Consider the following 9,973-nt stretch of genomic DNA (forward strand, 5'->3'; position numbering starts at 1 on the left):
ATTATGACATGTTATGTGGAAGCACTTTTGAATTCTTGTCAAGAATAGGGGCTCAGTCAGTTAAGCATCCAACTCTTGATTTCAGCTCAGGTCATGATCTTGTGAGTTTGCGCTCCACACCAGGCTCCATGCTGACAGTGTGGGGCCTACTTGGAATTCTCTCTCCCTCTCTCTCTGCCCCTCCCATGCTCTCTCTCTCAAAATAAGTAAAGTAAACTTAAAAAAAGCTAAAAAAAATATATAAATAAGTAAGTAAATAAGTAAATAAATAAATAAATAAATCCACATCAAATATATGCAAAAATGGAATGAGCTGTAATTGGTGTAGATTGTTCTGATGTTGCAAGTGATCAAGCCTAGGCTGAATAACTATTTGGCAGAAGATTTTGTAATTTATTTTCTAAATAATACAATCCAAAAGATTTAAGTAATGATTTGGGGAAGTCAAGGTCATATATGGTAAAGCAAAAACTGAAAACCAGAGTGATGTAGTATATAAGATTTTAGTCTTTTCAGTAAACCCCATCATCTCCAGGAAACAATCTGCAAAGGAGATTTAAATAGGCTCTCTACTTCTCTCCATTGGACAGAGAGCCACTTCTTTTTGTGAAGTGCCAGCTGGTCCCTGAGATATAATGGTGAAGGTTAAAATAAATGTATTTGGACATAATGGGTTCCTGGTCATCAGCGCTGCTTTTAACTCTGAAAAACCAGATATCATCATCATCTATTACTGCTTCATTGATCTCAACTACATGTCCTACATGTTCCAGTATGATGATTCTACCCTGGCAAATGCAATGGCACAGTCAAGGCTGAGAACTGAAATGTGTTATTGATGGAAAGCCCATCTCCATCTTGCAGGAGCAAGATCCCACCAACATCAAATGGGGTGATGCTCTTGCTGAATATGTTGTGGAGTTCACTGGTGTCTTCACTACCATGGAGAAGGCTGGGGCGTGCTTGAAGGGTGGAGCCAAGAAGGTCATCATATCTGTCTCTTCTGCTAATGCCTCCATGTTTATGATGGGTGTGAACCATGAGAAGTATGACAACTGCTTCAAGGTTATTGGCAATGCCTCCTGCATCACCAACTGCTGGGCCCCTTGGGCCAATGTCATCCATGACAACTTTCATGTCATGGAGGGACTTATGACCACAGTCCATGCCATAACTGCCATCCAAAAGACCTTGGACCTCTGGGAAGCTGTGGCTGATGGCTGAGGAGCTTCTATTGGCATCACCAAGACTGTGTGCAAGGTCATCCTTGAGCTGAATGGGAAGCTCACTGGCACGATCCATGTCCACACCCCCAGTGTGTCAGTCATGAATCTGATCTCCCTGGGGAAAGCTGTCAAATATGATGACATCAAGAAGGTGGGCTACACTGACCTGGTTGTCTCCTGCAACTTTAATAGTGACAGCCACTCTTCCACCTTTGATGCTGGGGCTGGCATTGCTCTCAGGGACCCCTTTGTAAAGCTCATTTCCTGGTACAACAATGAATTCAGCTACAGCATCTGGGTGGTAGACCTTATGGTCCACATGTCCTCCAAAGAATGAGAACCCCCAGACCCAGGGAGAGGACAAGAGTAAGAGAGAAGCCCTCAGCTGCCTGGAGTCCTTGCCCCAACTCATCCACCGACACACTGAAAATCTCCTGGGCTGAAATCCATCATAGAGCCCCTGAAGAAGGAGAGGGGCTTAAAGAGCCCTACCTTGTCATGTACCATCAATAAAGTACACTTTACCCAGCCAGAGAGAGAGAGAGAGAGAGAGAGAGAGAGAGAGAGAGAGATTGACTTAAATAATAGATGAGAATTTGATGAGAGGAGTTTTAAGGTGACTTCCCAGACTACTATTACACATTTCTCAAAGGAAAGGGGAAACACAAAATTTAGAGTACTGCATAAATTAAAAATAAGGATGTGTTTTGCATTTAAGGAGCTGTTGATTTCAGTGAAGTCTCTATGTTGTACTTACTAGGAGTCCTGGTTCTGGAATAGGAGCAGGTCTTGTAAACCGTTTACTAAGTTTCCTCTTCTGTTTCCTTAGGTTTTGCATATTCTCAATACGTTTATCTCTGAACTTTTGGAAAATTAAAAGGAAGGAAAACAAATAATACTTTTTATAACAAAAAGTTAACATGCTGATTGTATATTTTTAATGTCAGTAAAAAATATAAATACAACCAGTACATAGCTATGTAAAAGTAGGAAAAAAATCCTTTTTCAAATGTGTGGTTCCTAGATGAAGAAAACACCCTAGGGCATCCCTAGAGTTTTCAAATGAGCCTGTTTCGTCTCTCTCTCTCTCTCTCTCTCTTTCTCTCTCTTTTTTAAAGTTTATTTATTTTGAGAGGAAGAATGGAGGAGGGGCAGAGAGAAAGAGAGAGAGAGAGAGAGAGAGAGAGAGAGAGAGAGAGAATCCCAAGCAGGCCTTGCTCTGTCAGCATGGAACCTCATGTGGAGCTCTCTCTCACAAACTGTGAGATCATGACCTGAACCGAAATCAAGAGTCGAGTGCTCACCAACTGAGTCACCCAGGGGCCCGAGACTATTTACTCTCAATTCCCATTTCACCAACTATGGGACCCCTGACTCATATATATATATATATATATATATATATATATATATATATATGTGTGTGTGTGTGTGTGTGTGTGTGTGTGTGTGTGTGTGTGTGTTTACTTTTATTTTGAAGTGATATTCATTTGGGGCATGGGGCTGGTTCAGTCAGGTTGGTTCAGTCAGTTGGGTTAAGTGCCCAACTCTTAGGATTCTCTCTCACCCTCTCTCTCTGCTTCTGTCTGTCTCTCTCTTTCTCTCAAAACAAACAAACAAACAAAAAAACCTTAAAAACAATAAAATGAAAATAATGTCATTAAAACCCCCAAAGGAATTTCCTTTATAGAAATAAGAAAACAAAATTTATGCATATTCTTTAGTTACCTTAAACACTGCATATGCCAAGCAGAAATTTTTATGTTCCCATTTTATGCCATCTTTAAGTAACAGAGACCTTAAGGGATCAAACTAGAACACTCTGAAGATGAGGAAGAGTATTAGGATGCAGAGTGCATGCATAATAAAAATTTTATCCACTTCCAGTGGGAGTGCAATTGGTATAATTGCTTTGAAACCTACACGGTATTACTTTATAACAATGAAACATTGTCTTGTGCTATTATCCAGCCATTGTATTCCTATTATGTTAAAAAAACCAAGAATACAAAGCATTTAGGTTATTCTCATGAAGACTCATTCTAATAGTAGTCACAGTCCTGTGAAAGATAACCCAGAAGTATCTAGCTAGTAAAAGTTCTATCATATTAGAGACCCCTGCACGTAAAGGAACAATATAAAGTCACAATCTTGAAGTACCCAGAATTATTTATTTTTTATTTTTCAGAGTGACAGCATGAGTGGGGAAGGCACAGAGGGAGAGGGAGACAGAGAATCTGAAGCGGGCTCTGCACTGACAGCAGTGAACCTGCTGTGAGGCCCGATCTCAGGAACCATGAGAGGATGACCTGAGCTGAAGCTGGACACTCAACAAACCGAGCCACCCAAATGTCCCCAGAGTTATTTATTTAAACATTACCTGCCGTGCAGTGACATCTGAAGGGTGTTGCTGTCTTGGCCCTTCCTACATAATATGTAAAATTAAAACAAAACCATAAAAATCATGAGCAAACAACTATTCAGTTATTATAATGGGAAGCCTATGCTACTGCTTTTTATTTATGTAATATATGCTTATTATCTCAATTTGCAAAAGGCAGGATCAGAATAAGAACATGAAGGTGAAAATCAGAGTGGAAGATGGCAATAATATCACGAGAAAAAAGAGTCAGCTCTGAATCATGTTACAAAGACCACGTAGCATACTGCGATTTATCATGGAAGGAAAGACAGGTATGAGCAATCAGAAAATTATGTTTCTGCTGGTCCTCAGGATGACTAAGGAACCCCAGCAAGTAGTATGGTTTTCTGAGACACAGGGAGCTTGGCTTTACTTTCTGGGGTTCCCACACCTTCCACTAATTTCTAAATTGTGCTTTAAATACCTTCCGCTCCCATCATTTTGCTCCAGTTGTTTAGCCCAAAGACCCAAAAGCAATCTCCTCCCCATCTGAATATTGAGAAACTTATTCTGCCCCACCCCCACATCTGTAAGCCCCATCCCACCTCCGGGACAAACGACTGAGGGTGCCTGGTTTCTAGTGGGCACAAAGGGAGGCTTTTCCTCCTTCGGGAACTAGCCTGTCTACCTCACCCGGGATTCTCAGCCCCCAGCACCAAAGCGCCCACACTGGGCGTAATCGCCAGTGATCAGTAATCGCAAGTGTCCCAGGCACATGGCCTGGGAAAGGGGCAGACAGATTGGGTTTGGGGTCTTGGAGAACTCACGGGGTTCACTTGGATGGCTTCGTCCCCCCTACAGCACAGACACATGCTGCTGAGCTTTGGAGCATCCCCCGCTCGGCAAAAGCCCCTGGTCCTGACCAGGACCAAGTCACTGAGGGGTACACCACGCGACACCCCGGAGCCCCGCCCGGCCGCGTCACAATTCTCTTTGTCCTCCCCTGCGGCCCCCTCCCCCCACCCCCCAGTGCCACTGTGGGATCAGAGCTGCTGGGTTACCACAATTGCCTGTTCTGCCAGTACTCTTGCTCAGACAAGCACATGATACAATAAACAGAGTTTACTCCTCAACTCTGCCCTCTTTCTGTGGACCTCTAACTTAGTTCCATGGTCCTTCACTTCAGCCTGTCATCGGGTTCTCAGTTCCATCTCCTGGTTGTTCTTCCGTCATGACTTCCAGTTGGGTCTATCCAGCTATCTGCCTCATCCCTGTCAATCACCGGGCTAAAGAGGGGGAAATTTGAGAATTGTCACAATTGCCTAGACATCATCTCCAACTTAAACTGGGTCTTCACCACTGCTTCCCACCTCTTTTATGTTTGCCTTGCTTTTTCTTTTTTTCACTTGGCAATGTTCCTTCAAACTGTCTCTCCTCTGTTGAAATCTCTGAGCCCACTGTCCTCCAGACACTTTCAGCAGAACTAGGACAACTCTTGCTTCACACACCGAGAGTGGCTAAAGCTTCAGTAGAGCTTATGCTCAGCACTGTTAGATGAGTGCATATATATTAAATCATCAACTTCTTGCAACAACCCGAGAGAACAAGAGCATGGTTATTGACATCTGGGAAAATAAGGCGTTAGTAGGTTAAACAACTTGCCCGAGGTTAGGCACTGGGACTTAAATACACAGAGTCTGCTAACGGGACCTGTGCTGTTTGATCATGGTGCTGGGCCGCCAATTGCTTTTAAAAGCCCAGACTGGGGCTACCTCAATTCCTTCCCACCTGTAAGTCTATAACATTGTCTGTATCCACATTATTCTTTTTTCCCTGTAACCCCATTAAATCGAAAAAGTTGTTGCCCTTCTGTTTTTGTCTTGAACAAATCTGTTCATTTTTGTTCCCATGCCATTTTCCTCTTACAAGCCTCCTCAGAGACCTTGCCCTAGATTATTCCCTCCCCTTGCTAACATCTGTATCTTGCCTGCTTTCTTTAAACAATTAAATGCAAGATGCTCAACTCATCCCCTATTTAAGGTAATAAACCAAAGCCCTTTGAACAACAGCTAATTGTAACTATTGCCCATCCCCTCTATTTACAATAAATAATCCTAAAAGCTGCTGGATGAGATCGGATTCCAGTTCCTTTTTACGCCTAATGCAATATTTGGCTTACTGCAACCTTCAACCCCCATTGGTACTTGTTTCAAAGTAGGTCTCTGGTGATCTTCCTACGGAATCCAGTGGGCATTTTCTATTACGTGACATTTGCTTCGTGTTAGAAGCTGCAGAGATTTCTCTTGGAAGAGTTAGGCTTGGGAAAATTAAATAATCTTACTCACCCAGGGTGCTGAAAACCATTGGCCACTTCCTGCAACTCTCCTCTCTGGGAAGAATACAACTTAGAAAAATTGCGTGATCTTGCTCATGATCACGCTCCAGAAACTGATTGGAAATCCTGTGATTTTTCTAATATGCCATGTTGCCTCAAGAACATATGTTTTGGGTACTTACTATTACAGATCTCACTAGGTCCTGGGAATACAACGATAAATAAACTCATTCGCTGCCCTCAAGGAAAGTCGACAAACTAGCAACAATAAAAAAGTAAAACAGTGTGTTGGGAGTAGTAATAAGGACACATGTTCCTTTAATATGTTAATTTTGTGGCAAATCCTTGTGATTAATGGATAGGGAATTCAGTGCAGTCCCTTCAGGTTTTTGGCGCCTCTAATTATTGTAACCTCTTACTTCAATCCACTATTTCTAGTTCTGTCCTCATGAGCCTCATAAAATAAACTCATTCTCCTCTACATGATGATAAGGTTGGCAAAGAGGCTGAGGTTGTCAGACTCTACAGGCTTTGAGGAGGGAGCCCACAAATTGGGAATCAGACCTCTGAGGAGGGGAATATCGACAGGCTGAACTGGTACCCCTGGATGTTGGTTTGGTGGGGGGATCCTTCAGAGCTGGGGATCAGAGATCTCTTAGGAGGCACTATCTGGCAGGTGCTGTAAGACCAACTCTGATTGTATAGAAAAGATAGAAACTGGAAACAACTGTTGCTGGAGACAAAGGCTACTGCCAGGTGAAGTGTCACTGCTGGGGTGACAACTGAGGGCAAGAAGACAGGCACAAGTGAGATCCTTCTCTACTCCACTCAACTTCCTATCTCCCTCCAGCATCCTCACCCCCTGATTGGCTAAACCTACCAGGACTCCAGCTGGCCAGATCTCCAACTTTTTATTTCTAAAGAGAAATAAAATATGCAGAGTCCCAGCCCAGGCTTTATTTACAAGGTAGGATATGGAAGGGCAGGTTTGGAGCCGAAAGACAACAGGTTAATGTGGCACAGGGACCATCGTGCCCCAAATCACCTGCAGTCCTTGGATTATACATCTTCGAGAACGGTTTCAAGTCTCCCCATTATCCAGGTTGATAACTTGTATTACACTACAGTCAGCCAATGTCCTGCACCAGACACAAAACTCAAAGTGTGGTATAAGGAAGAGCCAGAAGGGCAAGAGCATTAACTTCCCAAGTTCAGGCAGTACATTTGCATAAACATTACCTTTGCAGAAATGGATAAAATTTAACTGTAAAATAAATTATGAAAACTCCTGAATACTAAATGCAAGCACAGTCAATATTCCTGTTTGTTCATGTTTGATCGGTATAGAGCTACAATTCTCAAAGTAAACTCCAGAAACTACCGTTTCAAAGTGTTTATAATTTTATGTGAAAAATAAAACAAGTAAATAAGCCATCCTATCCCCTTACATAAAAATAGGTACCAAGTTCAAATAAGTTTGGGACATTCTAACAAAGGTTAAACAAAGGTAAACACCTAACTTTACTGCAGGGCCACTCAGAACTGGTAAAATGCTGAAGTAATTATGAATATACTATACAAAGGTATAGTATACAATGTTTCTCCAACTTATTTACTTGTGGGACCAGACCCTCTTTTTTAGTGTGCCATTCATAATGGAAGAGTCTATATTAAATATAGTAGTTATTTCTGAATAACTAAGTATTATTTTATATTACTTCAAGCATGACATATTAATTATGTCACAAACTGACAACCCTGGGTATCCATATTTAAATCACAATTTTTTCACGTTCCAATTATTTTCCTCATTTTTTTCCTAAGGAACATTTGCTGATTTTTGTTTTAGATTTTAAATGCAGTTTCTTAATGCAAGTAAGATTCACTGTTATAGTGTTTCCATAAAACAGAATTTATAGAAAGATGTAAATATTTCATTCACATCTTAAAAAACAGCTCATCCTGTTTGTTTGATGTTTCCATAATTAGGTTTTATTTTTGTAAATTTATCCAAAACCAGAGCAAGTTCTTAAAGAATTAACTTGTAGGCTTTTCCACATAAATGAAACAACTTGTGCAGAAATATAGATAGAATAGCAACATTGATCTAATTTGTACCATTATTCACAGATTTTCGGTTTTGTTCATTTTCTGGGTTTACAGTGGGTCATGGAATCTATTTTGGGGCATTAAGAAACTTTAATTATTTACTTTGATTTCAATGCAACTGTTTACCTTTTGATGTGAAACTGTTTTACAAAGTAAATGGAAGAACTTTGCCTAATTTGGGTATTTAGGGTTATCTAATGACTTTATTTTTTAAAATAAAGTTTGAGGGAGTAGATCCTCTTCAAGTCATAATATTCTTTAAATACTGAAAATATGTCTTACGATTAAAGTCTGTTCTCTTTTGATGACAGAGTGCTATTTTTTATTTAGTAAGGAGATGTGTACAGGCTCACCACTCTTTCTTCTGGACTGTTCTTTCATTCAACAGATATCTGTACCCACTGAGTGCTCTTTTGTTCCAGGCTCTGTGCTTGTGCTGAAGTTTTTGTGCTGAGCAGGTAGATAGGAGTCCTCTCTGAATAAGTCCTCTTTAAAATAATAGCCAGTGCAGGGCCAACTTCACGGTTGCAGGGTCTATGCAGTCACCCAGGGAGTCATGCTTCAAAAGATTAATGCTCTGTTCTTGCTGTCTTAAAACGCTTAATTTTTAAGCAGCCCTGCATTTTTCTTTGGCACTACAACCTGCAAATTGTGCTAAATGGTCTTAAACCTAGCCTCCGAAGTTTGTGAGAAATTGTCTATCTTTCTGCCTGTCTGTACTGAGTTTATAACAGATGTTCTTTTTTTTCTGTACCTAGGCAATTATATTGTGAAATCTAGGTTATAGACTTTAAGTTTGTCCATATAGTAAGTTACATCTTTTTAGATTCAACTTTTTCCAACCTGTCAAGAACAGTTTTTTTTTCTTTTCTATAGCACATCTTCATGTCTTATGCCATGAACCTTGCTGCCATTCAATTAAACTTTCTCCTAAGTAGTTTTACATTTGTCTGCATTTCAGCCTCCTTACCTTTGCTGACTCTGCACCTATCATGACTGCCCCCATATAAAGCCAGATCTGTCCTGGAAATTATTCCTCACAGGGGCGCCCCGGTGGCTCAGTTGGTTAAGAATCCAACTTAGGCTCAGGTCATGATCTCACGGCTGGGCTCCTGAGTTTGAGCCCTGCTTCGGGCACTGTGCTGATAGCTTGGAGCCTGGAGCCTGCTTCAGATTCTGTGTCTCCCTCTCTCTCTGCCCCTCCCCTGCTCACACTCTCTCTTTCTCTCTCTGAAAAATGAATAAATTATATATATACATATATGTATATATATATATATATGTATATATATATATATCCTTAAATTGAGTCCAAGATAAAAGAATTAAATTATTCCTCAGAAAAGAGTAAGTTGCTTTATGCCAGAGTCTTTATGAAGTCTCTGTATTTCAGACCCCTTTAGTTTGAAAAAACAGAGTTCTTCAGAAAAATGTATTGGTTGGGAATGGACTTGAATGCCAGCTTTGGATACTTATCAAGGTCCCCTATATGAATTGGCAAAACAAAGTAATTTAGTAATTATCTCTTTTAAAAGTCATTGTAAGCAAGTCTTTTAAAGATCACTTTAAAGATCAATTGAATAAATAAGTGGCTGTATTTTGGAGATCTTTAATATACACTTACAGCACAAATGAACAGAACAAACAACTTCTAATGTTACGTGAAAGAGTACTTAGGCTTTGGATAAATTTCCAGTAACATGTAATAGGATCAAACTAGAATTAAGAAAGGGCTGTATTTCAAGGCACTGAGATGGGAATGAAAAGTTATATCTTTAAAAACTGCTCAAAAAGTGGCTTTGGCAACAATTAAGACAGTGACGTTAAAAATGCATGCAAAGAGGTTGAATAAAACTGTCTAATGAAATGTGGGGACAGAAATAAACAATATTTTAAAACTAATATATTGTTTATGTAATGTGGTTTCAAATGTGGATGTGT

The 9,973-nt window shown here is 40.4% G+C and overlaps 1 long non-coding RNA gene and 1 pseudogene across 1 annotated transcript; one reads left to right on the top strand and one right to left on the bottom strand.

The window, feature by feature from the left end:
• The first annotated feature begins 635 nt into the window (after positions 1-635).
• Positions 636-1,563, top strand: LOC125146909 (glyceraldehyde-3-phosphate dehydrogenase-like; annotated as a pseudogene).
• A 434-nt stretch (positions 1,564-1,997) lies between these two features.
• Positions 1,998-4,462, bottom strand: LOC125146911 (uncharacterized). The gene is made up of 3 exons (XR_007144924.1): positions 4,416-4,462; positions 3,607-3,651; positions 1,998-2,083 (listed from the first exon to the last, which is right to left on the bottom strand). It is a non-coding gene; the product is annotated as an uncharacterized LOC125146911 (long non-coding RNA).
• Between the last annotated feature and the right edge of the window lie 5,511 nt (positions 4,463-9,973).

This window comes from Prionailurus viverrinus, chromosome D1 (assembly GCF_022837055.1).
Source record: "Prionailurus viverrinus isolate Anna chromosome D1, UM_Priviv_1.0, whole genome shotgun sequence".
Classification (NCBI taxonomy): Eukaryota; Metazoa; Chordata; class Mammalia; order Carnivora; family Felidae; genus Prionailurus; species Prionailurus viverrinus.